Source organism: Sus scrofa, chromosome 10 (assembly GCF_000003025.6).
Source record: "Sus scrofa isolate TJ Tabasco breed Duroc chromosome 10, Sscrofa11.1, whole genome shotgun sequence".
In the NCBI taxonomy this organism is placed as follows: Eukaryota; Metazoa; Chordata; class Mammalia; order Artiodactyla; family Suidae; genus Sus; species Sus scrofa.
The window spans coordinates 41,512,153-41,536,025 of record NC_010452.4 but is presented as its reverse complement, the minus strand read 5'-3'; the positions used below and the strand labels follow the sequence as shown (position 1 = coordinate 41,536,025).

The 23,873-nt window shown below is 50.8% G+C and overlaps 1 long non-coding RNA gene across 3 annotated transcripts; it reads left to right on the top strand.

The window, feature by feature from the left end:
• On the top strand, positions 600–23,873 carry LOC110255684. Of its 3 annotated transcripts, XR_002336334.1 has the most exons (4): positions 600–1,636; positions 4,547–4,643; positions 10,473–10,750; positions 11,414–12,288. It is a non-coding gene; the product is annotated as an uncharacterized LOC110255684 (long non-coding RNA). The 3 variants fall into 3 exon arrangements; XR_002336332.1 differs by lacking the exon at positions 600–1,636 and having other exon boundaries at positions 3,726–4,643; XR_002336333.1 differs by lacking the exons at positions 600–1,636; positions 4,547–4,643 and adding an exon at positions 22,276–23,873 and having other exon boundaries at positions 10,689–10,750; positions 11,414–12,966.

Genomic DNA, 23,873 nt, shown 5'->3' with positions numbered 1-23,873 from the left:
GGATCCAGTATCGAAGCAAACTGGACTGTAGGTTGCAGATGTGGCTTGGATCCTGCATTGCCGTGGCTGTGGTATGGGCTGCAGCTGCACCTCTGATTCGACCCCTAGCCTGGGAACTTCCATGTGCTGCAGGTGCGGCCCTGAAAAAGAAAGAGAAGGAAGGAAGGAAGGAAGGAAGGAAGGAAGGAAGGAAGGGAAGAAAGAAAGAAAGAAAGAAAGAAAGAAAGAAAGAAAGAAAGAAAGAAAAGAAAAGAAAAGAAAGTAAAAGAAAGAATGAAAGAATGAAAGAAAGACGGTGTTCCCGTCGTGGCGCAGTGGTTAACAAATCTGACTGGGAACCATGAAGTTGCGGATTCGGTCCCTGCCCTTGCTCAGTGGGTTAACAATCCGGCGTTGCCGTGAGCTGTGGTGTAGGTTGCAGACGCAGCTCGGATCCCGCGTTGCTGTGGCTCTGGCGTAGGCCGGTGGCTACAGCTCCGATTCAACCCCTAGCCTGGGAACCTCCATATGCCGTGGGAGAGGCCCAAGAAATAGCAACAACAACAACAACAAAAGACAAAAAGACAAAAAGAAAAAAAAAAAAAAGAATGAAAGAAAGAAAGAAAAAGGAAGAAAGAAAAAAAGAGAGAGAAGGAGAGAAAGAAAGAAGGAAAGCAAGCAAGCAAGCAAGCAAGCAAGCAAGCCAGCCAGCCCCAGACCCAGTGTTCTGGCCTCAGAGATCTGGGCCTGGAGGAGGGATGTAAAAACCCAAATGCCCACGATAAAGGTGCTGGTCACAAACGTGCCATTTCAGTCTTAATTAGAAAGCCATAGACTCAAGGGCAATAGGTACCCTTTAAAGTCTGCACTGCATAACCCAGATGGTGTCATCCTGCGTGGCCTCATGCTCAGGGAAGGGGGTCTTCAGCACGCATTCCCACCCACATTTGTAACAGGAGGTCTCAGTCCCTGGCAACCCCTCAATTCAACTCCGGGTTCCAATCTCAGCTCCGCTTAGAATTCAAAGCCAGTTCTGTCCTGAGCATGAAAATCACATAGACCTCCATGCAGAGAAGGTCCAGAGTTCACTGGCTGGGGACACGTCCACTGGACAGGAGTTAAAGGCCTCAGCCCTGGGCTAGAAGCCAGCACACCTGGTTCTGGATCTGCCTGTCACCTGCAGTTGTGGCCAGGGCTGCTGTGACAGTGAACAAGAGAAGTGTTTCATCTCATAGCTCTGCCCGTTAGGGTCCAAAGTCAAGGTGTCTGCAGGGCTGGCTCCCCAGAGGGCTGTGAGGAGAGTCTGTCTCAGGCTTCCTCTCACTTTTTGTGGAGATTTGCTGCAAGCTTTGGCCAATCCTGGGCTGTAATCCTTGGCTTATAGAAGTTTCACTCCCCGTCTCTGCCTTCTTGTTCGCATGATATTCTCTCTGTGTGTCTGTCTTTGTCCAAATCCCTCTCTTTAAGGACACTAGCTGTATTGGCTGGCCCTCCCCCTAGTGACCTCATCTTGACTTAACCAATTTCATCTGCAATGACCCTGTTTCCAAAGGTCATGTTCTGTGCAAATAGGGTTAAGGACGTCAGCCTATGAATTTTGGAGGGTGGGAGGAACAGCAGTTCCACCCGTCCCACCAGCCTACCTCTTGGACCTTGGGTGAGTGAGTAACTACTTCTAAACCATATTTTCTCCATCTGTGATGTTGCTGGTCTTTGAGATTCTTTTCAGTTTTTAAGCTCAGTGATTCCAAATGTCTATAGTGTATGATGGTTGATTTCATTTCCTTTTTAGCAGTTTTAGAACAATTCTTTCCATTGAGTGTTGTTTAAAAACAAAAACACTTTCTCTGGGCTTTAAGCAACTTGTCATTTTCTGCCTTAGACCAGAGTTATTTGCATGGGTGATACTACATATTTTTAGTGACCAATTTGAAGGGCCCCAACCAATCCTGGCTTTTACAGCTGCTTACTGGAGTGTACTGGTGTGTACCAGTGTATACTGGTTGAATCCCATAATAGTCTTCTTTCTAAACACATTTATTTCTGATTTTAAGATAGACATATAATCATTGTGGAAATTTTTGTGGAATAAAATTTTAAAAATCCAAAATATCACTTCTTAGAGATAACTTTTAAGCAGGTTTTTATACATATTCTTCTTTCTTCATATTTCAGCCCAGATATTTTTCTGTGCATGAAATGCTTTTTGAAAACATGATTTTTTATTTTTTGCAAAAAAATTCAATTCCATGGATGTGCCATTTCCATTTCTTTAATATTACAGATCGCCCTGTCTCCTAACCTAAAGATTGTTAAGTACAATGGTACTTAATCTATGTGCATGTCCTAATTGCTTCCTTAGGTGAAGCTCTGTAGTGTGGATTACTAAACCAAAATTTATACCTAGTTTAAATGCGTATTATCAAAACACCCTCCAGAAAAGTGGTGAGGATGAATAATCTCACCAGTGGTGTCTGAAATTACCTTTGTTTCCTAGAGGGATATTCACTCTTTTCTCTCTTTTTTCTAAATTTTATTGAAGTACAATTGATTTACAATGTTGTGTTAATTTCCATGGTACAGCAAATTGACTCAGCTATACAAATATATACTTTTCCATATTCTTTTCCATTATGATTTATCCCAGGATATTGAATACAGTTCCCTGTGCTGTGCAGTAGGACCATATTGTTTATCCATCCTATATATATATAAAAGAGTTTGCATCTGCTAATCCCAAACTGCTACTCCTTCCCTCCCCCAGCCCTGTTGGCAACCACAAGTTTGTTCTTTATGTCTGTGAGTCTGTTTCTGTTTTGTACATATATTCATTTGTGTTGTATTTTAGATTCTACATATAAGTAGTATCATATGGTATTTGTCTTTTTCATTCTGATTTACGTCACTCAGTATGATCATCTCAAGATCTATCCATGTTACTGCAAATGGCCTTCATTCTTTTTTCACAGCTGAGTAGTGTTCCATTGCACATATGTACCACATCTTCTTTATCCATCCCTCTGTTAGTGGACATGTAGGTTGTTTCCATGTCTTGGCTATTGTGAATAGTGCTTCTATGAACAATGGGGTACATATATCTTTTTGAATTATGGTTTTGGCTGGCTATATGCCCAGGAATAGGATGGTTGGATAACATGGCAATTCTATTTTTAGTTGTTTTTTTTTTTTTTTTTTTTGAGGAACCTCCATACTGTTCTCCATAGTGGCTGCACCAATTTACATCCCCACCAACAGTGTAGGAGGGGTCCCTTTTCCCCACACCTTCTCTAGCATTTTTAACTTGTAGTTTTTTTTTTTTTTAATGATGGCCATTCTAAGTGTGGTGAGATGATACCTCAGTGTAGTTTAGATTTGCATTCCTATAATAATTAGTGATGACGAGCATCTTTTCATGGGCCTACTGGCCATCCCTATGTCTTTACTGGAAAAATATCTATTTAGGTCCTCTGCCCATTCACTCTTTTCTTATGGATTTGAAAGAGCTGTTGTTAAACTAAAGATCTTGTATCTCTTCCCAGCATACAGGTTGAAAATATAGACATCACACTTTTAATTAATTAATTAATTTATGCTTTCTAGGGCCACGTCCATGGCATAGAGAAGTGCCCAGGCTAGGGGTCAAATTGGAGCTGCAGCTGCCAGCAGCAAAGCAGCATCTGAGCCACAACTTCGATCACAGCAACGCCAGATCCTCAACCCACTGAGCGAGGCCAGGGATCAAACCCAAGTCCTCATAGATGCTAGTCGAACTTGTTTCCACTGTGCTATAACGGGAACTCCAAGGGCTTCGCACTTCTTAAAGTAAAGGTTTATGCTTTATTAAATGAGACTTTCTCAGTAACACCCAATCAGTACCCACAGGAGGTAAAGGAATGATGCCTGCCGTTAAGAAGCAGATGTTGCCTGCAGCCAAAGGAATGTAAACAAATACAAAAGTCAAAATTTAAGAAATACTATCACGGGGGCACCAAATACTGTGGGATCAAGAAAGCGAGTGCGATCCATTCCCACTGGGAGAACTGGGAGGTCCAACTTCACTGAGATTTTTCAACCAGAAAAAAAGACATTGTAGGCTGATGGTTTGGCATAAACACAGCACATGGCTGACAGTGAGAGCGGTAGGGGTTCACTGCCTTCCCAAGCTAACAGGACCTTGGAGACTGTAGGTCTTTCCACAGACAATGGGACCAAGTGGAAAACACTCTGCTTTGACCTGTGTTTGGGGAGGCGGGGTGCCGGAGCTGCATGAACGAGATGGGAGAAGAGAGAGACAGTTTCCTCAATTTATAGGAACATCTGTAGGCCCCCGGACCAAGATGGCAGCATAGGAAGGAAAGACACGTGTTTTGTTCCTGATTCAATGAGATTGGTGTCTAGAGGATAGTAGCGAGGGGTGGGGGTCCTTTTCTAGGGGCTATAAGAAGCACAGTTGTCTCTTTAGGGACCTTTGTCCTGGAGACAGGTGGACATATCTGTATGGGAAACACCAGCGCAGGCCTCATTACAAGGTACCCTCGTCATTTTTTCCCATGCTTTCTACTTTCAGGACAAAAAGAACCGCTCTCATGGAGAACATCGCCATCTGATGCAAAATAAAGACAATATTAAAAGAATGGGCAAGAGTCCCTATTGTGGCTCAGCAGGTAAAGCACCGCTTAGTGTCCATGAGGACTCAGGTTTGATCCCTGGCCTCACTCAGTGGATTAAGGATCTGGTGTTGCCATGAGCTGCGGCATAGGTTGCATATGTGGCTCGGATTGGGCGTTGCTGTGACTGTGGTGTAGGCCGGCAGCTGTAGCACTGAATGGACTCCTGTCCCAGGAACTCCCAGGCGCAGCCCTAGAAAGAAAGAAAAAAAAAAGAAAGAAAAAAGAAAGGAAGGAAATAAAAGAATGGGCAAATGTGGTTTTACCTGGCTGCCTGAGGAAGCGGGTTGAAATGCCAAGGAGTTAAACACAGTTGTCCTATTGTTAATGGCACAGTCCATAATACTCTGAAAAACACTGTTTTCAGGTTTATATTTTTATGAAATTTTAATGAAGACTTTTTAATATGTAGGCTCTAAAGAAAATCCTCTTTGAATATAATGTGATTGAAATGACCAAGTTGTAAATTATGAATTTTATTTTATTTTACTTTTAATGATTTTTATTTTTTTCCATTATAGTTGGTTTATAGTTTTCTGTCAATTTCTTCTGTACAGCAAAGTGACCCCGTCACACATACATGTATACAGTCTTTTTCTCCCATTGTCCTCCATCCTGTCCCATCACAAGTGACTAGATAGAGTGCCCTGTGCTGTACAGCAATAAATTCTGAATTTTAAACAAGGACACTTCTGGCCTCTAAGGAACATTCCAGAATACCCCTTGATCCAGAAAAAAAAAAAAAAAAAAGTGTTTTTATGAACTTCAGATGTTTCTTTCGTCTCCCTTCTTCTCAACCTCCAGGCTCAAAACCTCTCCTCTGGCCTGTGCTTCCCCTCCTGGCTCCAAGGGCCTGAGAAATACAGTCACAACAAGATCTTAACTGATGCCCAAGGCCCAGCTGTGCTGACCTAGGGGTGGGCTTTTCCTGGGGTTGGGATCCTTGTCTTTCAGAAGGCCCCCAGCTCTTGCTTCAGGGGTCCTTCTCTTTGCCATGAGCCACCTTATCTCCCTCCTTCCTTAATGTTGTGTCTTAAGGGAAACTCGTCTTAAAATATCTTTCTCCTCCCCCTACCCTAGCACGTGGCGGGCGGGGACAGGGAAGTAGATCCGGGGTCAGAGGGCTGGAATTGGATCTGCCAATTTCTAGCCAATTATTGAACCTCCCCAGGCATCTGCAACCTTGAACTGCAAAATGGGACCGCAGGGTGCCCTATCAGATCACAGTAAAACCTGCTGATGGGTGTGAGGTGTCAGGCACCAGGGACCAGCAAGCTGTGTGTGTCCCCCCACCTTTCCCGTTTCTACTGGCAGGTGACTACGCTGTCATCTGGGTTTCTAGGGGCCATTCGGCTTACACTCTTGTATGATCGAGGATGGTCCCTGTGGGCAGAAACCCCTTCTCTTGTGACCTTCTGTCATCTCCCCCCACCCCTTCCCGGGGCCTGAGCACCCTGAGACTTTACAGGGACCTTTAGCATCTGGATGACAGATGACTCTCTCACCTCTGCCCCAGAGGGAGGCCTGCTGCTTAAGGTCACCAAATGTGCTGAGATTCAGATGTGGTGACCAAAGCCACCCACTGGATCAATCACTTTGCGGATTCGAGTGCATTCACGTTCTCTCCTACCCTTTTATTCTTTTCCTTTGTTTTTTTTTGTTTTTTTAGTTCTACATCCTCAGCATATGGAAATTCCCAGGCTATGGGTCGAATAGGAGCTGCAGCTGCCAACCTATACCACAACCACAGCAACACGGGTTTCCAGCCAGGTCTGTGACCTACACCACGGCTCATGGCAACACCGGATCCTTAACCCACTGAGTGAGGCCAGGGATCGAACCCACGTCCTCCTGGATACCAGTCAGGTTCGTTACCACTGAGCCACCAGGGGAACTCCTACCATTTTTTTCTATAAGGTAATTTGTCTGTGGGCCATTTCATGCCCTTTGGAGGAGAATGAGACTGATGAGCCCGCTGTGGCTATGGGATAAATAGATCTTGTAAAGCCGGACATGGGCAATATGGGTTTTTCCCCTCCAAGTTATTAGAATATGTTCCCTCAGCACATCTGGGCTCTTGTCTCCAGCAACACATTAAATGAGCAGCATCCGTTTAGAATGGATCAGCAATGAGGTCCTACTGTACAATACAGGGAACTATTCCAATCTCTTGGGGTAGAACATGATGGAAGATGATATGAGAAAAAGAATGTGTATATATGACTGGGTCACTATGCCGTACAGCAGAAATTGACACAACACTATAAATCAACTGCACTGTAATAAAAGAAAGAAAGAAACCTGCTATAGGGAGTTCCTCGGTGGGCTAGTGGTTAGGACTTGGCGCTCTCACCACTGCAGCCTGGGTTCAATCTCTGGCCTGAGAACTGAGATCTCACATCAAACCGCTGCATGCTGCAGCCAAAAAAAAAAAAAAGAAAAGAAAAAACCTGCTATAAAATAGTCCTGCTTGGCCCCCAAACAAGCCCCTCTGTAGCTCATTCTGTTTGATACAAAGACCAGAGCCCCAGGAGGAGGTGCCATGGGTGGCGCCACTCTCTGATGGTTTACCCGTCTGGCTCCACACCCAGTGGGTGTCCCTCTGGGGGTGGTGAGCTTGGCCTCTGACCCCCTGTGCGGATGTCCCGTCCTTCCACCTGCCAGTATCCCTGGATTCTGCACTAAGTTGTCGGTTGCACTGGCCAGAGAGTCATGTGCTTTCCTTTGCTTTGAAACAAAAGGATGCAAAAGGACACACAGGGACAGAATCACGCATCTTCATATTGGGAAAAAAAAAACCCTGGGACCTGAAGTGTTCAGACCTGAGGTACCCCCTTAATGATGATTCAGGAAGCTCACTTTGTAACTCCCAGGCCTTTGCAGCTTTTGCTACAATCTTGTCCTCAGGATCCAAGGCCACAGAGGCACCCCGTAAGCAGGAATATTCTGTCTTTGGCGGGGGTGCCTGAAGGCCCCCTTCCCCTTGCACTGCGTGCTCCACCATCACAGCTCCCTGGTCAACAGGTGACATTTGGGCAGAGACTTGAAGGAGGAGAGACTTGCAGGTATCTGGAGACAGCTTTGCAGGGGAAAGGAGCAGCCAGTGCAAAGGCTGCAGGGGGAGTGGCTGGTGGGGTAATGGGATCCCATCATAGGTGCCTGAGGACCACAGCAGTGCCACCTGCTTCTCCTTGGAGGTAGAGAGTGGGTGGGATCACTGGGGGGTTTGAAGCAGAAGGGAGGGTGATGCTCTGATTATGTGGGTCCCGTGTGTCCATCCACACACACCGGGGTGAGCACACCCAGGTCTCAACGCCATTCAGCCTGAGAGTTGCAGGACTGCTATCCAGCAGATGTGGCAGCCAAGCCGGCCTGCCAGGGAATGCAGTGGCCAAGGTCACTATCTGGGCACTTAGACAAGGGCAGGACTTAGGGCACAGATGAGATAGGGTTGATGGCAGAGAGTCCAAGGCATAGATCAACTTTCAAAGTGCAGACAGGCCAGGCCGGAGCCCCAGGTACCCAGCGGTTCATGCAGGGAGGCCCTGGCTGCCCTCAGAGCTGGACCCCCTGGCAGGGGGTGCCTCTGCCCTCCACTCTCCTACACACTGTGTCTAGCCCAGAGTTGGTTTTTTTGTTTGTTTGTTTTTTGTCTTTTTGCCTTTTCTAGGGCTGCTTCCGCTGCATATAGCAGTTCCCAGGCTAGGGGTCCAATGGGAGCTGTAGACGCCGGCCTACGCCAGAGCCACAGCAATGCCAGATACGAGCCTGTCTGCAACCCACACCACAGCTCACGGCAATGCCGGATCCTTAACCCACTGAGCAAGGCCAGGGATCAAACCCGCAACCTCGTGGTTCCTAGTCGGATTCGTTAACCACTGAGCCACAATGGGAACTCCTAGCCCAGACTTGTAACTCATAAATGGCACCATTGACAAGCATGGCCATAAAACTTCATTGTTCCTGATGGCAGTAGTTGTTTTGTTAACCTTTGGCTTCCTTTTATCCTGGTGCTTTTATGCATCTGGTTCTGGTAAAATCAAAAGATTCACTCCATTTACAACTGCACTTCCTGTTCTGGCCTGGGCTTCCCTGCCCAGCCCCCACTGAGGCGGGCATGACAGAGCCCTTCCCTGAGAGACCCTCCTGGGGTAGGACAGCACCAGCGGTGTCCCCAGGCCTATGAGAGGCCGCTCCTCCCTGGGCCCAGCCACAGCGCCCCCTTGGGAATCGCTGTGAGCTGTGGTATAGATCGCAGATGTCACAGATGGAGCTTGGATCCCTCATTGCTGTGGCTGTGGCGTAGGCCGGCAGCTCATCACAGCTCACGGCAGCACCAGATCCCCGACCCAGTGAGCGAGGCCAGGGATGGAACCTGCATCCTTGTGAAGACTAGGTGGATTCATTTCCCCTGCGCCACAGTGGGAACTCCTCCATTTCTTTCAAAATCATGAGAACAGTGGATGAGACAGATGAACACATCAAAGGATCCAGGATTGAGGTGGGGGTGATTAACCATCACTGGGAGCCAGGATCTGGATGGCTGGGGCATCCTGTGAAACCTCCACTTCTGAACCCGCCCACTATGTCTCTCTATTAAAGCATCATTTCCAGAGCAGTGGTTCTGTTAATAACCAGCTCCTTCCTTTTTTGTGGGGACCCATTAGGTTTCAGAAAGAGAAAAGAGGGACTTCCTGTTGTGGTACAGTGGAAACGAATCTGACTAGGAACCATGAAGTTGCAGGTTTGATCCCTGGCCTCGCTCAGTGGGTTAAGGATCCAGTGTTGCCGTGAGCTGTGGTATAGGTCACAGACGCAGCTCAGATCTGGTGTAGCTGTGGTGTAGGCCGGCAGCTGCAGCTCCAGTTCGACCCCTAGCCTGGGAACTTCCATATGCCACAAATGCGGCCCTAAAAAGCAAAAAAAAAAAAAAAAAAAAAAAAAAAAGTCAGGGTGAAAAATGATTTTTGTTTTCTTCCTAAGTCATTGTACTACACACTCAGGGTCATGTCCTTAGAGACTGTTACAGGAGGACTTGCTCTTATGTCTGTGCCTTGGACTGTTTGTAATAATACTGAAAGGTACCAAAGTGACAGCCCCCACGGTGGGGCCATCAGAGCATCTCCCTGGGCTTGAGAATCTGGGCAGGCCCAGGGACCCAGCACACAGAGAGGTGGCCCTTGATTGGGACCTCGTAGGAAGGCCATTGGTGGCAATTAGGACTGTGCCTGATTTCCTTCTAGTGCCAGATTGCTCAGCACCTCAGTTTGCCTGTCAGTCAAACTGGAACGTTGGAGTTCCCATCATGGCTCAGCGGTAACGAACCCAACTAGTATCCATGGGGAAGCGGGTTCGATCCCTGGCCTCACTCCGTGCATTAAGGATCCAGCGATGCCCTGAGCTGTAGTGTTGGTCGCAGACACAGCTTGGACCTGGCATTGCTGCGGCTGTGATGTAGGCCAGCAGCTGTAGCTCTAATTCGACCCCTAGCCTGGGAACTTCCATAGGCCACAGATGTGGCCCTAAAAAGACAAAAACAAAAAAACAAACAAAAACCAAAAAAAAAAAAAAAAAAAAAAAGAACCTGGAATATTTATGCCCCCCTCTGAGACAACTGTAAGAAGTAGTGACATTTACAACACCGCTTATGGGTCTATGTCCTGTGACCTTCTGCTCACCAGTCTCTCTTGAGCCTAGTGAGAACAAAGTGGAGACAGAAGGGCTGTTCAGCCTGGAGAAGAGTTTAAAAAAAATAAAGGACAGGAAGTTGGAGCACAAAAGTTGCCACATGCACACGGGGAAGATTTATTCCATGTGTCTTCACAGGGCAGAACTGCAGCCAGAACTGGAAATCAGATTTCTGCTTCACCTGCAAAAGAACTGGAATTCCCGTCAAGGCTCAGTGGAAACGAACCCAGCTAGTATCCATGGGGAGGCGGGTTCGATCCCTGGCCTCGCTCAGTGTGTTGAGGATCCAGCAATGCCCTGAGCTGTGGTGTAGGTCGCAGATGCAGCTCAGATCTGGAGTGGCTGTGGCTGTAGCATAGGCCGGCGGCTATAGCTCCGATTCGGGCTCCTAGCCTGGAAACCCCCATATGCCACAGGTGAGGCCCTAAAAAGGAAAAAAAAAGAAAAAAAAAAAACTTCTAGGAATTCCCATCAAGACTCAGTGGTAATGAATCCAACTAGCATCCATGATGATGTGGGTTTGATCCCTGGTCTCAATCAGTGGGATAAGGATCTGGAGTTGCCATAAGCTGTGGTGTAGGTTGCAGATACAGCTCAGATCCGGTTTTGCTGTGGCTGTGGCTTAGTTCTCAGCTGCAGCTCTGACTTGACCCCTAGCCTGGGAACTCCCATATACTGCAGGTGTGGCTGTAAAAGAAGCAAACAAACACAACCTTCCAGAAACGAAAAAGCAATCCAAACGGCTGCCCTGGAGGGCAGTACTGAGTCACCCATCACTATGACTGTTTCAGTGGGGCTGAGTGGTCACAGAGCAATTTGGGGAGAGGGATTCAGCATTAAGTTAAAGGACAGATAGCTTCTAATATTCCTCCCAACCCCACGAGCCAATGTCTCTGCCTCTTGGCCTTTCTGATTTTGGAACTGCTTGAAAATAATGCCTAATTCTGTCCCAGCGCCATGTCATCTAAGTCCAGCCAGAGCTGCAAGTGCCAGAAGGGTCCCCTCCCCGCTCCCCCCCACCCCCCTCCCCCAGTGGTGGAAATCTGTTTGACTTGTGACTCTCTATCTCCTTCTTACAGGAAAAGCTCACAACAAGTCCTGCCTTCTCGGAATAAAAGTCAGAACTTGAATTCCCAGCCTTCCCTGAAGGAAGGAGAAAGTCTTGACCCTTCAAATACTCCCAAGCAAGACCTGAATTTGGAAGTAAATAACCTAAGGGGGGGGGGGGCGTTGGAGGAAGGAAGAGGGAAGAGGAGGGGAGCGGTCTGCTAGTACCTCCCCACTTCCTTAAAAGTGTTTTCGTCCATGGCAGAGACATCCGGCTGTCAGTGGTGGCAGCTGTTTCCCAGACATTGCAAGGTCAATGGGACAGGAAGTTTCATTAGTGCAAGCAGAGGTGGCATGTGCGACCAAGCAGGTATGGGGCACTGGGTGCCTCGTGCAGAGGCCACCGCTCTCTATTCCTGGAGTCTGAGGCTGGGCTTTGGGAATGCTCTTGGAAGTTCAGTTCCAGCTCTTCCTCCCACCTGTCGGAGGAAGGGAAAGCCTAGAAGCTCACCAGACCCATTTTCTCTCCATCCTTGGGTACCCACAGAGCTGGACTGCCTTTCCCAGCCTTCCTTGCTTTTGTGTGTGGCCACATGACTGCTGCCTTCTGACTAATGGAACATGGACAGAAGTGATGCACTTCCATGCCTGGTCCCTAAAACCCCCAGAGCCATTCTCTGTGCTCTTACCTCCCAGAAGGAAGTAGAAAATCCATCCCATGGAAGACACAAGGTCCCTAGACAATGGTGGAGCCACTAGAAAAAAGCAGCTTGAGCCCTTGAATCTCCCCTGATAGGACTGTGTCTCCAAATAAGCCTCTTATTGTATTAAGCCACTTTGATTTGGGTGCTGTGATAAGGTTAGCCGGTCCTGACTAATACACATAATGAATCCATTTTCTGCTGAACTAGTCAAGGTAGGTTTTATTTTTTATGACCAAGGGCTCTGAGTGTTTCACTTCCCAACCTGATCTGCCCTCAGGTGGTCTGATCTGAGAGGAGGTCTGATCAGACCAGGAGGCACTGTGTCACCTCTCCTCCTGGCAGTCCCCACCCTTCCTCAGGCCCAGGCCACATAAGTCCCTCTAAGAAAGTCAGCTTCTTCTCCTCTACAATCTTAGTGGGGCCTGTGACTTCTCGCCTAACTTCTGCTTGATGCTGAAGAAAGGCAGGCATGTTTTTCCTGGTACCCCTGAAATCTGTATAAGGACTCCTGCCCCTCCTCTTCTTTATTATAAGGTGATCTGGTCGAAATCATGCTTTGATTTAGCACAGAAGACAACCTTTTGCACATCTGGTCCCCCCCACCCCTTCATTCTCCCGTATCCACAGGGGTGGGCTTGTGGCAGCCATGTTTGTATCATGGGACTGACTCCTTGAAGTTGATTGGACCAGGATCTGGCACGTGACCCAAGCTGGGCCAATCTGAGACTTTGTGTCTGAAACGAGGCCCTGCAGCTCACTCCGGCTGCTCTGAGCCCATCTGTTGAATGGGACCGTCCGTCTCCTGTGCCAGGTGGACTGTGAAACAGGCCTAGAGGAAGCCAGTGGGCTAACAAAATCAAAGCAGCAAAAATAAAGAGAAGGTGAGTGAAGGAGAAAGTGGGAACTGAGCTTGGCGCATCCTAGGTTGTGGGTCCACAAGCAAACACTCAGTAAAATAAATTTTCTCTAGTTTGCTAGTTCAAGGTCTTTTTGAAAACTCTGAAGCCAAAGAGTTGCAACTGATACAGAAAGAAATAGAAAAGGTCACCCCAGATTCCACCCCGTGGAAACCGAGGCACCTCCTGGCTTGTCATGAACTGGGAAACCGAAAAATACTCTGAGCTGGGGAAAATGTGGCAGCTGCATAGATCTCTCGGGATTTATCTTTGGTACTCGACTGATTTTCCAGCCCAACAACCTCACGTGAGAGCTGAGCAAAGGCAGGGAACCCAGAGAGCTGGCGTGACTCACCCAGGCTCCCTCCCACAGGCAGCGAGGGTTGGGGCTAGAGTCCTGGTCCCTGAACCTGAAAAGCATCCCTTTCCTACTTTGGGCCCGCGGTGGGCGCTGGGGCCAGGCGGGAGCCATCAGGATAAATCAGCACGTGTTGCTAGGCTGGCGACAAATGACGCGTCTAATTCCCTGGCCCAGCCAGCCCCGCGCGGCGGAGTAGCGCGCTCCGTGCGCACACGTGTGCACTCGGCCAGCGCGGGAGCAGCTGCAGAGGTTGGGCCTCCCGGGAGAGGACGGGGTGGGCGTGAGTGTTCGGGGGGGCGCCATCCCACCCCACCCCTGCGCGGCAGGGAGGGCCCCGCCAGCCGGGCCTTTCAGAGTTAATTAGCCTTCATGCATATGGATGGCACTGCCGATTGAACACGGTGGAGGGGTCGTGACCTGACCCCGGCGAGGCGTGCGGAAAGAAAAGACTGCTTTTCCCAGCTCGGTCCCTAATTGAAAGCCCAGTTGCCGGGCGCTGCGCCGGGGTGTGATCGCCGCCGCCCCATTTCTCCCGCAGAAGGAACACTTCGGGGGGAGCTGCCCCCGGCGCCCGGCCCCCTTTAGCAGCCCCTCTAATGACCTGCGGGGATGTGCAGGCGGCCCGACGACCGTCCCCCTGATATGTCGCCGTAATGATATCTGCACTGGGGATTTATTCCGAAGTTGTCCTTTTCCGTGATGGTTTTCATTTCCTGTCATTTAAAGCTGGAAGCATTTATGGAATATCACATGGTTTTCGTTTACACAGGAAATCAGCTGCAGTTGCGAGAAGATGCGGACTTACTTTTTTGTTTGTTTTTTTAATCCTTCCTCCCACCCCCACCCCCGCCCCGGAAAAAAAAAAAAATGAGAGAGAAAGGGAGGAGGAAAAAGGCAGCCTGCAGCATTTTGTTTTGAAGTAGTTTTCCTTTTTGATCCCCAGTCCTGTTCTCCGAAGTGGTCTGTGGTTATACAGAAAGCAGCAGTTTCTCTCTGACACGTGGTAATCACTACGTGAAGAAAGCACAGCACCTAGAGATGCTTTTGCTTTTTCCAGACCAGGGGGCGGGGGTGGGAGCGCAGCTGCGCGGGCAGCTCCGCCCCGGGGATGCGCCGCGCGACCCGCTCGGATCCGCCCTGGGAGCCGCGGACCGGGCGCCTCTGGAGCTGGGTTTACGCTCCTGGAAAGAGCGCACGTACAGTGCCCAGTTAACCTCCTGGGACCCCTCTGCTTGAACCTGAAAAGAGCAGTGTCCTGCCCCACCCCCAAGGACCACAATAGAAGTCTGTCCTTGGTCCGGCCCCAGCCCATCACCCCACCCCGGGAATCAGAGTCACAGGGCTTTATGACAGGGATTGGGGAAGAATTTGCGACTCATTCTTTAAGCTCCGCCCTCCAGTTACCGCTGAGTTAGGAACTCGCGACTAGAAGCGCCCCCGCACCACGGCTGCACCCCCTCTTAACCAGTGCAGTTCCAGCTGCTCCAGGCCCCCTCCCCCGCCGCCACCGCCCCTCTGAGGGCAACTAGACGGTCCTGGGCAATAGCGCCACCTGGTGCCCAGCATCCTCCAAGCCTTTCCTCGTATCCTTCTCCAAGATGCTAAACAAGCTGCCTTTAGAGATCAAGGGGGCCCAGAATAGAGTCAGGCTCACAGAGGAGCCCCCACCTCGGGTTGAAGTCCTCCTTTCCCCTAAAAGAGCTTAGAGTATAGGGGACAGGAGGCTCCCCTTTCATGCCATCCACTAGGGCATTCCATGGTAAGAGACCTATTCCTGGGATTGAAGGCTGGGCCCTCAACTGAATGGAAAATGCCCTTGAAGAGATATAATTCAGGCACCTGTTTGAGAGTGAACCAGTAACCTTTTCCCAAGGGTATGTGTGCTTCTACCGAGGGAGGAAAGCAAAGAGGAGGCCCAGCCCGAGGTCCAGGAGGGCAGAACCCAGCACTGCCGGCCATGTTTCAAGGGCAGGGGCCGTCTGTGTGGTGGGACTAGGAGGTGGGGAGCTGGTGGCTCTGGGAGGCAGGAGAGGGACAATGTGCACATTTCATGGGTGAGTAGGGCACCCCCACGGAACATCAAGTCCCTGTAGGCCCCCCTGGACCCAGGTGTCCCTCCATGATTGCTGTGTCCCTGGCAGCTGAGACCCGTTTAATTGAGACTCCAGGGCAGCCTCCCTTCCCCCAGCCCATAAAACCAACAGCCCCCTGTGTGAACACGAGCCCCGCATTTTTTATGGGCTGTCTGCTGACGGCTGGGGGACAAGAAGGGGACAAGGCTTACTGCTGCAGCCCTTGGAGCCTCCAGCTATTGAGCTGTGTAACGGGACCCCGTTCCTTGAAACCAAATATTTGCGAGGACACCCAGAAGCCACCTGGCTACCCAATCACTCCATCAGGCGGGTCATTTGTGCCGTAACAATTCCACCTGGGACCCTCTCCACTTCCGAGGGTCAGTGGGCAAAGCTCCCCTCTGAACTGCAAGGAGGCTGGCCCACCAGCTGTTACCGGCAGGCCCTGGATCGGGGCTGTGCAGACCAAGTCTCTTGCTGGCCCATGAGCTGAATGAAAGAAACCCTGTTTCTCCTCTGCAGCGGCAGCAGCAGGAGGCCCAGGTCTCTGTCTGAAGCCCTACACTGTTTTCCTCCCAGGAAACAGCATTTGCCTCCTGTTGCTTATTACCTAATTGGAGAACCACTGGCGTCAGCAGGATGCTGCGTTCAGCTTCTTCAGGCCCCGGCAAGAGCTCTGCTTGGGGGACCAGTTCATTTCCGGCAGGGAACATTTTGAGATGCCTCTTCTTGCTCTCTCTCGCTCCCTCCAGTCTCCCACCCAACACCCCTCTTCTTGGCTCTGTCTCTGAGGTATGGCCTTTATTGGTCTCCGCAAAAGGGGGGAAGGGCAGATGATCTTAGTGACTCTGAGATCCAACCCCTGCCTGGCTGTGTAGGGTGGTTGTCAGGGAAGCACGAGATCTGTCGCATGGCCAGCCTGCTCCTCCATTCAGGACTCCTCCTTGTCCCCCTGCTTGACCGTCTGGAAAATGGGAGCCTTTTCGGAGGGAGGTTTTGGCAAGAAAAATCAGAGGCGTGCAATGCCCCATCCTCAACCCAGCAGCTTCTGAGAAGGTGTCTGGCCAAGCACTTGAGCTCTGGGCCTCCGCTAGAAGCTGCCTCCCCCAGAGTAAACCCGGTGAGTGGTCCAGAGGCTCAGCCCACCTGGACTCAATTTTAAAATAGATCAACAGCATTTCAATATGTATTTCTTCCTGTTGCATTGACAAAAAAAAAATGCCTGGTGATATGCCAGAATGAGATAGATAATGATGTTGTTTAGCAGCAACTGTGTCATTCCGTGTTGTTGACAGTCAAATAAATTAACATAATAAACACAATTTGCTCAAAAACCGGCTAAGGGAAAGCAGATGGTTAGCACATTTCGGCAGGACCTGTTGGTCCAAGTTTGCGCGGATGTTTAGACGTCGCGCCGCCTGCAACAGATGCTCGCCTAGGTCCCCACGTGACGGGCACAGGCGCCCCCGCGCCGGCTTGATGGGGTGGGGGGTGGAGTGGTCCCGCCGCTGGGGGCATCCGGTCCAGGGCCTCCCTCCCTCCCTCCGGAGGCTCCCAGCGCCCGGCCCATTAGCATTCACGGCCCGTCGCCCGCCCAGCGCCCAGCCTTTGTGCTTCTGGAACAAGCCAGCTTTCTTCCGGCGGAGGATGGCGCCGCTGAAGTGCTCGGGCTCCAGCCTATGAGTTTCCCAGTGGCTTCCGGGGCCAGTGGCGCCCAGAGTGGGTGCCTATGGCACTCAAAAGAGAAGAAAACGTTATTTATTATTATTATTATTGCAATAGGAGGAAGCTGTGGCTGCCCAGTGCCTGGGAAGCAGAGTAGTGGGGTGGGGTTTCTTCTCACCAGGCTGGAGGGGATGGGACTGTCAGGGGGCCAGGCCCTGCTCCCTCCTCCAGCTCCCTCCTGTGGCTGGCGTGCCAGGCCTGTTACTTAAAAGGGGACCCTTAGCGATCAGACCCGCCCTTGCAGATGCCTGTACTGCGGAGCCCAGGATTGATGGCCTGGGTCGTCAGAGATATCCTGACGCCCGGACAGCTCACGGGGCCCCTGCCCTGCGGCTTTGCTGGGTGACACTTTCCCGGGGACCCTGAGTCCAGGTCCTTGTTTGCTAAGTGGGGCTTTTATGAAGATTGGATATGAGAATGGTCATAGCCCGCTCAGCACCGCACCAGGCACTTGTGCTACATGCCCAGTGATTGTCAGCCATTGTTCATTCTGAGGTGACAGCCAAGACAGTGGGAAGGCAGCATTCTCCCCTCCCCTCTCCTTACCTCCCCCCACCCCTCCTCACCCCCCTCCCTCCACCCCTCCTCACCCCCCTCCCTCCCCCTCCCCACCCCTCCTCCCTCCCCCTTCACCCCCCTCCTCACCCTCCACCCCCCAGGGCCAGAGGGTGATTAGGAGCTGATCCAGCTGCCTAATAGGCCCCTCAGAAAGAGCAGGTCAGACTGAGCCCTGCTGAGCTGCTTCTGACAGGCCTGCCCCCCCACCCCCGCTGCTGCAGACAGAATGCAGAAGGGACCCCAAACCCGCTCCTGGGCCAGGTTCTCTGGGAAGCAAAGGCCAGAGGGAGTCGGAAGGCTCCCTAGGGGAAAGCTGTGAGTGTGAAGGGGCGAGGGATGACGAGGAGGCTGGGAGCACCTTCAGGCCTCAATGCAGGTCTGACACCTGGGAAGAGGCAGCTCCAGAAAGCCTGGGCCGCCTGGAGGTGCTGATTGGGAGCCTCACCTCTGCCCCCTGGACGCCTTGGGCAAGTCTGAGAGGAAATCTCATAGGGGACATGCTCTGGAAAGCACTCTGCTCCTGGCAGGTATTTGCTCCTTGTCCAGACCTTTCGGGGCTTTGAGCTTAACAGCCACTGGGATGTGCTAAGACGCTAACAAAGGATATGTCAAAACCAACTTCCCTTCTCTCTGTGTAGCTTTTAAAATCCTTTAGCACAAGAGACCTGCTTTTGTTTCCTAGCAGAGGAGGCTCGGTCACCTGTAGGTAATTTCATTGTTAGCAGATGACTCCGCTCTAGAACATTCCAGGAGTTCCCTTGGGACTCCGCCAGTTCAGGATCTGGCATTGTCACTGCAGTATTTGTTCGATCCCTGGCCCCAGAACTCCTGCATGCTGAGGGCGGGGCCAAAAAACAAAAAAAGAACTAGTTCCCACTTAGAACATTCCAGAAATTTGCTTCGTGACCTTTTCCAGCACAGTTCTTAGGTTTTTTTTGTGGGGGCCGTGGGAGGGTCCATTTATACAAAGTTCTTCTTGCTGAGGTTTATAAACAAATGTTTCCAGTTGATAACTTATGCACCGAAAACAGGCAATACCTCCCGTTAGAAGCATATCCCACCCCAACCTTAAAGCCCAGGAAATCTCCAGTTCCCCCAGATCCTCCTGACTAGCAGAACACAGCCCCGTCAGTACTGCATGTGCTGTGCTGGGGAATCATCCCTCAACTATGGCAAAAATCTCTATCGGGCGGAGGCAGCTGCAGGCCAGATGTTCTGCACAGTGGTTAGAGCGTTGCTGGAGATCAGTGAACACAATTTTTGAGACGTGAGCATGGAGCTGGAAACCGATAACAAGAGCCGTGCAGACTGTCTGCAGGGAAATGGACTAAGACTCGGGACCAGGGCAGCCCCCACCCCCCACCCCTGTCTCTTTCTGCATGGATGGCCCCCTTTCGGGCCACACCATGATTTAGGTGCTGTGTTTTGGCAGGACCCAGGCTTGCATCTCTGTGCCAAATGGCCAGTCTGCTCCTAGAGATGGATGCCTGGAGTCTGTGCTATACCTGAATACCCCACTTTGTGGCTCTCAAGGCCAGGGTCCACTCTCTGGCATTTGCCCAGCTGATATCTCCAAATTCTAACTCAGCAGGCCTTGCTTTTCTGAAGCTCTTGATGCTGTGGGCTGGCCACAGCCAGTTGGCAAGAAATTTCTCCCAACTAGATACCACCCCTCCAGGATCCCCAGCTGGTCTCCCTGTGCTGCTTTCTGCCAGAGCAGGCAGCCTTTAGGGATGACAGGTTGCCACAGGGAACCTCAAAACCCACTGAGGTAGAGTTCCCTGTGGGGCATGGTGGGTTAACGATCCAGCTTATCTAGGTGGAGGCGTGGGTTCAACCCCGGGCCCAGCCAATGAGTTAAGGATCCGGCATTGCTGCAGCTGTGCTGTAGGTTGCAGCTCCAGCTTGGGTTCAGTCCCTGGCCTGGGAACTTCCATATGCCATGGGTGCAGCCATGGTGGAAAAAAGAAAAAAAGAAACTCACTGAGTTTTCTTAAGGGAGGATGATGGAGCAGTTCCCTTGCCCACCAGAGGAGGCGCTGGAGCCAGTGCCCCTGGTGGGAGACCATTGAACTTGAGCCTGGAGGGCACCTAAGAGATGGTCCAGCCTAGGTCTCATTTTGCAGATGTAGAAACTGAGGCCAAAGCAGTGACATCACTACCCAATGTCACCCAGCCCCGGGAGAAGTAGCCAGAACTGGACCACAGGCCAGTCTGATGTTTGAGGCCAACACCCACTTTCATTCCCTCAGTTGTTGTGCCTTATCTTTTAAGTGTGAATACAGGCCTGCGGTGGTGGGTGGAATTTCTCTCTCTTTTTTTTCCTTTTAGGGATGTACTCACAGCATATGGAATTTCCTGGACTCGGGGTCAAATTGGAGCTGCAGCTGCTGCCCTATGCTATAGCCAGATCTGAGCCACATCTATCATCTATGTGGCAGCTTGCAGCAACAGCAGATCCTTAACTCACTGAGCCAGGCCAGGGAACGAACCCACATCCTCATGGCTACTAGACGGGTTCTTAACCAGCTGAGCCACATGGGAACTCCGGGAAATTCTTTATTTCTAAATGTCAGTATCTGACGTTAAAAAAAAAAAGTCAGCATAGGAGTTCCCGTCGTGGCACAGTGGAAATGAATCCAACTAGAAACCATGAGGTTGCAGGTTCAACCCCTGGCCTTGCTCAGTGGGTTAAGGATCCGGTGTTGCTGTGAGCTGTGGTGTAGGTCACAGATTCGGCTCGGATCTGGCATTACTGTGACTGTGGTGTAGGCCGGCAGCTGTAGCTCCGATTAGACCCCTAGCCTGGGAACCTCCAAATGCCACAGGTACAGCCCTAAAAAAAAGGCAAAAAAAAAAAAAAATCGACATAAAGCCATATGTAGGTTCTGAGTTCTGAATTAAACGTTGACTGATGCTGTATGGGACGGACACGCGAGGACACAAGGTTATAGATGGACATACCCCAGGAATAGCTGTCCTAGAGAGGAGGCGTCTAGGGCTTTGGATCTAGCTCTTCAAGGGCTAAGATTCCAGAAGGTCTTGCTTGGGTCTATCCTTGTCCCTTGGGTCTATCCTTGTCTGGGTAGACAGAGTTGCTGTGTGAGTCGGAGTGGCGTGTGCTGCCCTGGGTGTTGGGGGTGGGTCTCGGTGGACACCCCCCACAGGCTGCCTGCACCGGGGTCGATTAGAGTCAGGGACAGTGGCTGTCCCCACCCTGGTGCAGTCTGACATCTCCCGGGGCCTCGGGTCCCCCTGGGAAGGCTGCCTCCAGGCCCCAGCAGATGTTCTGACGAAGCTGCCCCGGCTCAGTGTGGCAGCTTTCAAAGTCAGCATCTCACTGGCCTCATCGCACCACCCAGTGGGCTCTATCCATGTTTTGGATCCACCAAACTGTGAAAAGCAATAAAAAATGATTGTTGTTTTAAACCACTCCATTTGGTTTGTTACACCGCCGTAGCTAACCAGAGCAAAATTTGGTACCTGGAAGTGGGCTGCTGCCCTAGGCAAAAACTAACACATGATCTTGGCTTTGGGACAAATGTTGGGAGGACCTTGAAAGATTGTTAATAAAAGCTAGAGGGACCTCAGAGAGACTTGGTGACAACTTGGAGGACAGTGAGGAAAATGTGAGTGGAGGGGGGACAGGAAGTTGGGACGCATTGTCACCCTTGGAAAGAGGGAGAAAAGGAAGGAGATATACTGAACTCACAACCCCTGGCTTCTTGGAGCTGCCTGTGAGAAGCTATGTGAAGAAGTAAAGGGAAGGCTGGACTAAGGAAATATAAAGAGTTTTCTGGGTTTGATAATGAACCTGTATCTTTTTGTTTAGTTTTGTCTTTTTGCCTTTTCTAGGGCTGCTTCCTGCGGCATATGGAGGTTCCCAGGCTAGGGGTCGAATCGGAGCTGTAGCTGCCGGCCTACACCACAGCCACAGCAATGCGGGATCCGAGCCACATCTGCAACCTGCACCACAGCTCACAGCAATGCCAGATCCTTAACCCACTGAGCAAGGCCAGGGATTGAACCCACAACCTCATGGCTCCTAGTCGGATTTGTTAACCACTGCACCACGATGGGAACTCCTGAACCCGTCTCATTGCCATTGTCTGCCAGCAAAAGGCCTCATTGTGAGAAATGGGCCCAGGACACAGACAAAGCCAGGGTCACACTCGAGATGACCATCGCAAGGTGTGACTCTCAGACTTCTTTTCAGACTTCGGAACAATGTAAGGATGTACCTTGTAGGACGTGGAAGAGTCCTCAAGTCTGGCCTTGTAGACTTTCTGTTAGACAGTAGGGCTTTTAAGAATTTTCAGGGAATTGCCCCAAAAGCTTCTGATGAAAAGCTGCTGGAAGCCTCCCCACCACCCCCACCCCCCAGAGCAGGACTTGGCTCTAAATCAGGGAAAGGGAGACGTGTGCCTGGCTGGATTTCCAAATTGCTATGGACCAATTGCCGATAAAGCTTTTCTTTCCTCCCTGCTTTGGATGGAGGATGTTACCAGCCACTTCCCTATCCTGTTATCCCATTGTTGTTGAGTGTGGGGGTCACAGAGCTCTTTCTCTGCCTCACAGGTCTTCAGAACAAGAGGAACCTGACTTGAGTTGCTGTTCCCAGAAGAAACGCCAAGATGCACCTGGACCTGCCCTAGGAAATGCACTGTGGGACCTTGAGCCAGAACTGTGATGGGGAGAGACTTTCGGCGGGGGTGGGAAGGGGTCTTTGGATGCTATATGTGGAACTCCTGTAATTTGGGCCAGAGGGTGGTCTATGGCGAGTTAAGTTCTTGGATGGTCACCCAGCACGCTGCAGGTCTGGGCCCCAAGGAGCTGCATTTGAAGGGTTTTCGTCTGAGGCGAATTTCTAGTCCAGTGGAAACGCAAGTGAAACCACTGTAGGTTAGGAGGTGCTGTTGTGGCTCAGTGAGTTAAGAGCCTGACAGAGTGTCCAGGAGGATGCAGGTTCAATCCCTGGCCTCACTCAGTGGGTTAAGGATCCAGCATTGCCACAAGCTGCCATGTAACAGGGTGGCTGTGGCTGTGATGTAGGCCAGGAGCCACAGGTCCAACTCACCCCTTGGCCCAGGAACCTCCAGATGCTGCAGTTGCAGCTGTAAAAAGAGAAAAAAAGAGCAAAAAATACTGCAGGTTGGTCCTTGACATCTCAAACAATCTGTCAACGTGTCAGTTCTAGAAAATCCAAGCTGGACTCTGAGGGATGTCAAGTGGACAATACTGTATGGTCGTGGGGTTGGGGACCCAGAGAGAAGAAAATAGAGTGACCAGGTTCTGGGGCCACGTGCCCATTCTCAGCTCCCATTGCAGCTGCAGAGGGTGCCCCTCAATGGAGAAAGTGATGCAACCTAGGGGACCCTGCTGTGACCCTCTCGGAAGTCACACATGGCGGGACAGAGGTGGCAGGGGCCCAAGGAGCCCGTGGGGAGATGCAGCTCCATTGACAGTCCATGATAAATGACTTGACTTAGAAAGAGTGGCTTGGAGTTCCCGTGTGGCTCTGGGTTAAGCAGCCGACCAGTATTAGCTGATACTGCAGGTCCTATCCCTGTCCTCGCTCAGTGGGTTAAAGGATCTGGCATGCTATGGCTGTGGCTGTGGCCAGCAGCTGCACCTCTGATCTGACCCCTAGTCTGGGAACTTCCATAGGCCATGGGTGTGGCCCTAAAAAGACAAAAACAAAAAACAAAAACAAAACCAAAAGAATGGAAGAGTGGGTTTTCCCTCTCTCTGTAGGCACATCGTGAGCTCTCTGCTCTGTGAGGTCCTGTCCCTGGGAAGGAGATAAGCCCAGGGGCGGGGAGGGGCTCTGGGCCATCGGCTTCCACCTCTCTGCACACATGCTCCTTAAGTTTTTCTTGTGGCTCTGGGGCTGCGTCCAGTTATTTCTGCTCAGCCATTCCTCTGAAGGCACGCTTACCTCTGTCTCCCAAGGAACAGTTGAGAAATGATGATCAAACCAGGCCTCCAAGGTCAGGGCCCCATTGGGTCCCACCAAGGAGCAGAATGGACGGATGCAGGAGAGGGGCCCCAAGTGCCTATTTCCTTCCCCTCCCCGAACCTCCCGCCCTCTGCTCTGCGTCTGCCAGAAACTTTGCATTTTTTTCTTTTTTAAGCTCTTCCTTTTTTTAGGGCTGTACCAGTGGCATGTGGAAGTT